We start from the raw sequence: 6995 nt of genomic DNA on the forward strand, positions 1-6995 counted from the left end.
GCCCTGGATATAATGCTAAAATAATAGTGCAGTCAAAATCTCAGGCTGTTGAGAGCACTGGTGCTCAGTATGCACCAAGGACTTAATCAGAGGAGAGTGTATAACTTTAAATGGGGCAATTCTAGATTGACTCATAGGCTACTCTGAAGATCTCCTACTGTATCCAGCCACTTCTTCCTACAGCACATGTAAGTGAGAAGAGTATCTTGCTGAATTACTGTACTTCTTATGCACATACCCAGTATAGTAATAGGCAAGAAATAGTCTTTCTCCCAGAAATTTCACTGTGACCCAAGACTCACCTGTGAGGACACTAGTTGTTTAATATGTATATCCAAAAGGATGTCCCCATAGTTCAAAACAGCTTAAATACCAGGATCAATAATGTAATTAGTCTGCATTACCAACATAGTCACTAAAACTTTCTTCTGGAATTAAGAGTAGGATCCTGATTATTTTACCCGATGCAGCTCCAAAATCATACCTTCATATTTCATATCCAAGATTGTCTGTCACACAGAGATAGGGTTTAGTTCAAAATTACTAATTTTACCTCCGTCGCACGGAAAATGTTCCATTGGCTTCTCTTGGCAAGGATCATCTATCATGCTGTAGAAACGGACATGTTTCCAATTTTACTACTTTATTGCTTTAGGCTTGATTTATATGAAGTCTGGACCCATACATCCATTAGTTAGAAATGTAGCACTTTTCTCGCTTTGGTGAAAAGACAGTCTCAATTAGCTGCTGAATGTCATTGCCTGTTGCACTAAGTATCATTGAAACAAAAGCAATAAAGTGTTTAAGGAAAATGCCTATCTGGTTTTCTAATCTTGACAGTATCTTTTATTTCCCAGATAGGGGCTTAATCCCTTATGGATTGCTGAAGGCCCTCCTCCTACAGAAAAGCTGTATTATTCTATTTGTTTTTGACACCCCTGTGATCCTTCCTGATCTTTCTATGGGCAAGTCTTTCATGTAGTATAGACAGCTAAATACTTAACTAATTTCAGTTCACGTGTCTGTTATTAGATGTATGCACAGTTAAACTGTACTGATGTAAATAGTGAAGACAACTAAAAAAATAATAAAGTATCTCTAGGATATCTGCAGCCTTTCAAAATATGACAAGAAAGAGGACTGTATTTTTATTATGCTCTAGATTTTAGGTAAAACTCATGGGAAATTAGAATACAAATCTCAGATGCAGAACACAATTAAAATACACTTTAGCCACACCTAAGCATGGGAATCTATTCAAATGTATTCTCCAAAGATACAGCTGAATATACTCTGGATTTTAATTAGACAGATGATTTACTATTTTTAATCTTCAGCACAGCCAAATAGCACTAGAATTTTTTATATTGTCTTTTTTCAGGTATTCCTGAGATTTGTTAATACCACTGTTCTCCTAAAACATTACTTCTGGACAAGCCATTATTGTTATTTTCAAGGGGAAATTAATTTAAATGTCAACAGTGTGTAAACGCATGCACTTGTTGAACAAAATGCTAAACTGAGCACAGAAATTGCCTTCTCCAAGTATGAAGGTCAAATGAAACCTAAAACTTTGGGCCTGTAAAAGACAACGCTTAAAAAAGGTAAGTAGCCATTTTAGGTGTGCTAGTCCCCTTGACATAAACTTGTATAAAAGGCCTGACTAAAAACAAAGTTGCAGTATAACAGCTGCATAATATAAAGACATAGTGCAAGACAAAGGACCTATTTTGGTTGGCATATCTGAAAATAGCAAGGCAGGTGATATGTTTTTCCAAAAGACTATTAAAACTGTTCTCAATATGAAGCACCCATGAAACAGACAGTTATTAATTTAGTCCAGAGACTACCAAAATAGATGACTTTTTCTTCCTATAATGTAAGCAGAGTTTTGATTAGAGGCAAACCACCGATGACAAAGGAAATGTACTGACAGATCCATTGCTCCTAAGTTTCAAAACAAGGCTCTACATCAGGGGTGTGCAAACTACGGCCCGCAGGATTGCCGCCCCCGTGATGCCATGGGCCCCGCACCACTTCCGGAAGCGGCTGGCACTACGTCCCTGCAGCCTCTGAAGGGGCGGGGGGCAGAGGGCTCAGCATGCTGCCCTCGCCTGCAGGCACTGCCCCCCGCAGCTCCCATTGGCCGGAAACAGGGCACCAAGGCCAATGGGAGCTTTTGGGGAGGTACCCGCAGGTGAGGGCAGCACGGAGCACTCTGCCCCCCCTCCCCCAGGGGCTGCAGGGATGTGGTGCCAGCCACTTCCGGGAGTGGCGTGGCACAGGGTCAGGGCAGGCAGGGAGCCTGTCTTAGCCCCGCTGCGTGCCGCTGCCACCCCAGGTAAGCAGCGCCGGGCCAGAGCCCGCACCCCAACCCCCTGCCCTGAGCCCCCTGCCATATCCCACCCCCTTCCTGCACCCCAACCCCTTGCCTTGAGCCCCCAACCCCCTGCCCTGAGCCCCCTTGTACACTCCGCACCACTCCTCCACCCCAACCCTTTGCCTTGAGCCCCTTCCTGCACACCACACCCCCTTCCACACCCCGCACTGCCTCCTGCAACCTGACCCCCTGCCCCAGCCCTACATTCATGGCCCTGCATGCAATTTCCCCACCCAGATGTGGCCCTCGGGCCAAAAAGTTTGCCCACCCCTGCTCTACATAGCTCTTTCGGGCAGGGACCATCTTCTTCTGTGTTTGTGCAGCACAAAGAACAGTGGGGTTCTAGTCCATGACTAGGGCTCCTAAGTACTGCTGTAATAAATATAACATCCAGCTTATGCCCCTTATTTCATGAAAAGTCCAAAGGTCTTTGTAAAAGCGTTAAAGGATCCATGAGTAATGGAACTAAGTTTTAGCTTTATATATCCAGCAAGGATCTTAACTCATTTTGATGACAGAGATCACGTGGTCTGGAAAATCAGGAACAATAAACAGATTCTGTTTGTTTGTTTTTTAATGAAGACTGAACTTTCAAACCATTATAACTTTATAGACCTTGTATATGGACTTAACCCTAAACTCAAAAATTGCTTTATTTTATATAAACATGGTTTAATTACAAATCAGCTACATATCATGAGATTTATTTTGATATTAAATATTAATGGGATTGTTAGATTTTTCCTCTGGGTTGCTTACTACCTTTCAAAAGTTACGAGGCAATACATTGATATTAATTAGGCAGGATTTTTATCTTAATACACGCAAGTTACATGACTGCACTTCCATGAATTATGGTTGAAAATATATTCTGTAATTTAATGTAAGGAAAAAGTATGTGGTTTTTTGCCTGGAGATTATGAGGAAAAATCACAGGGCTGGAAACACATATGCCTATTTTCTCTGTCTCACTAATGACATTGTAATAACTTATTGTGACATTGTTTATTGTGTATCCAGTATTGAGATTTTGCAGTTTGAGTAATAGGTATACTCTGCATTTGGAAATGTGTTTATCTGTGTCTTTACTGTTAAATTTGCAGTACTTAACTTTCTCAGAATGTCAGGAAATCTGAAATCCTCTAAGGAAATGCTTTTACTGTTTGAAAACATATTAAATTATATTGCATTGTGATTTATTTGTGGGGTGGACGTTTGGCACTGGCTTCATATCAGAACTATGTAAAGATGTCAGACATGTAAAAGAGAAAAAGGAGAGGCAGAAGTAACCCTCTTCTACCCCTCCTCTCAAAATAAACTTCACTGCTAGAAAATTCATTCCACCAGAAATCATTTGCCTTATGAGCCACAGAAGCAGCATTAACTGGATAAAAGCGAAGTAGAAGTAGCCATTGCTAGAAAGGAAAGCTGATCATGTATAGAGCCATGCAAATCTGCAGATATCCACGGATATCTACATCCACAGATACAGACATCCGCAGACCATGTTTGCGGATAGATGCTGTCATAAATATAGGGGGAAGGGTAGCAACCTTTATGTATCCTTGGCAACTGTACTGGATTGCCTTCATGTAAAGGGTTAAGCAGTTCAAATAACCTAGTTGGCACCTGGCCAGAAGGACCAATGAGAAAAGAAAATACTTTCAAAATTGACAGGGGAAAGGATTTGTTTGTTGTTCTCTTTTGTTGTTCCCTCTCCGGATGGAGGGAGAAGCCAAGCAGGTACAATATCTCCTGAAAATATACCTGGAATAATCCATCTAAAACCACAGAAACTGTGCGTGGGGCAAGGAAATGCATTAGGTTATCTTTTGTTTTGGCTTGTGAATTTTCCTATGCTACAGGGATAGTTTCATTCCTGTTTTTGTAACTGTGAAGCTGAGCCCAGAGGGGAATCCTCTGTGTTTTAAATCTTTTTAGTACCCTGTAAAGTTACCTTCCATCCTGATTTTGCAGGTGTGATTCTTTTACTTATTTCTTTATAAATAAAGTTCTTCTTTTAAGAACCTCATTGATTTCGGTGTCCTGAAGACAAAGGGTCTGGTCTGTGCTCACATTGCTAAGGCAACTGGTTGGTAGTTTATTCTCAAGCCTCCCCAGGAAAGGGGGTGAAGGGGTTTGAGGGGATATTTTAGGGGGATAGGGATTCCAAGTGACCCTTCCCTGAATATTTTGTGTAAAATCACATGTTGGTGGCAGTAATATCAGTCTAAGAAATTAGTGCCTTAGAGAAGTTTTAACCTACGCTGGTAAAATATAAGCTTAGGGGATCTTTCATGTGGGTCCCCACATCTGTACCCCAGAGTTCGGAGGGGGGGGGAAGAACCCTGACAGATGCAGATCCAAATTTTATATCTAGAGCCCTGCAAATCTGCACATATCCGCTTTGTAGCCACAGACCATATTTGTGGATCGTGGATTGGATGCGGATACAAATTTTGTATCTGCGCAGTGCTCCAATCATGTGACCCAAGATAGGCAGATGCCACTCAAATTTGGAGACATGAACCTTTATTTTAAAACTTTTTCGTTCCCATTGAAGGGAGACTGATTTTTTTTTTTAAAAAAGCTTAGCCCTATAAAGATTAACAAAATACTTTTGAGGCAAATAATTGCATGCTGTTTTTAATTTTGAAATCCTTATAATAAAAAATTAATCTTTAATATTTGTTGATGAGATTTAGCTGCATAACCAGTAATCAAAGTGCTCCAGAATTCAGTATGACCTGAAGCATCAGATGCCTCCATTAAATACACAGAGCCATTGTACAATAAATATTTTATTCCAATATACTTTTATGATATAAAATATCAGAATGCATAAATTCTCAACAAAGGTTGCTTAGTAGTAAAGAAACTGCTACTAAATAAAAGGCAGATAAGCTGTGTGATTCAGCACTTCCACTGAGGTCTCACTGGGTGCATCATTTTTCTGCCTCTGCAAATCTTTCAAATGTCAAATGGATGTTACACATTTTAAGGGTTTTCTTCTTCTTGGCTACCAACCCTGTAAACTTCATTCATAGAGCGCAGGGCCTTGTGTTTGAGGGAAAGTTGTAAATAGGAAACTCAGAATCTATTTTTTTATGGATTTCAAGGCCATTATTTTTTCTTCAGGCCAACAAGCAGGGACCAAGCAGGAATAGTGCTCCGGAACATGCATTTGTTATGCAAACTGAGCACCACCTGCAGCTCTCTCTACTTGATAGCACCGTTCTATTGATTTCATATCAAGACAGTAGTTCTCTGATTAATTTCCATTATTAGTAGCCTCTCCACTTCTCATCTTCTCCCATATTCCAAGATTTTTCCATTCTATTCCTTTTCTCTGAGGACTGTAACAGTCTTAGCAAAAAGAAAAAAAAAGTCACTGGTATTAGGGCAAAAAGAACAGGAGTACTTGTGGCACCTTAGAGACTAACAAATTTATATGAGCATACGCTTTCATGGGCTACAGCCCACTTCATCAGATGTAGCCCACAAAAGCTTATGCTCAAATAAATTTGTTAGTCTCTAAGGTGCCACAAGTACTCCTATTCTTTTTGCGGATACAGACTAACATGGCTGCTACTCTGAAACCTGGTATTAGGGCAGGTAAGATGATACATGTCACTCAGGACACATCTGCTCACCTAATACTACAGGTGAGAGAAATGCAATATTAGGCCTTCTGTGATTTTTAGACATCCAACAGCTGCATCAAAGAACAAAGTGGAGCTCAATCTGTAGTTACAGTGTAGATGAGATTACCATTTAATGTGAAGATCTGGTTGGAACAGCTGTTCAGCTGCATGAGATACAGCTGGACTCAAGCCTGGGTAAAAGCTTGACAACAGCAGAGTTGGAGCCAAGACAATGACTTGAAGTTTCAGAAAGAGACCTATTTCTTATCAATCCCACACGGACCTTCTCTGCCCTTGCCTGCAAGGCAATAATCTAGTTAAAAGGGATCAGGCCCATCCAGATCCCTTCCCAGAGAATTGCCAAGAAAGGCTACCAAGAAAAACAGTGACTCTCTGCCATTCACCCCAAATATTAAAACAGGAGCATCCCCAGTAATACACAGACACACATATTGCTTGAGAGTCTGCAGTTTACCTTAGCCACTTGCACAAAGTGCTTCCCCCATAACCTGCCACACACAATACCATCCTTTGTGCCCCCCAACCCCTCTGCATGCATGTATGCAGTGTTACTCCTACCCTAATCAAAGGATCTTGCTAAGCCCCTCCCGCAGGCAGTGTGCCCTCACTCCCTCTATACCAGTGGTTCACAACCTTTCTAGATTACTGTATCCCTTTCAGGAGTCTGATTTGTCTTGCGTCCCCCCAAGTTTCACCTCACTTAAAAACTACTTGCTTACAAACTCAGACACAAAAATACAAAAGTGTCATAGCACACTAATACTTAAAAATTGCTTACTTTCTCATTTTACCATATAATTATAAAATAAATTAATTGGAATACTTTGTACTTACATTTCAGTGTACAGTACATAGATCAGTATAAAATTTCATACAATGATTTGTTTAGTTTGTACTGACTTCGTTAGTGTTTATGTAGCCTGTTGGAAAACTAGGCAAATATCTAAATG

The sequence above is a fragment of the Terrapene carolina genome, unplaced genomic scaffold, assembly GCF_002925995.2.
Source record: "Terrapene carolina triunguis isolate 2854851 unplaced genomic scaffold, T_m_triunguis-2.0 Scaffold111, whole genome shotgun sequence".
In the NCBI taxonomy this organism is placed as follows: Eukaryota; Metazoa; Chordata; order Testudines; family Emydidae; genus Terrapene; species Terrapene triunguis.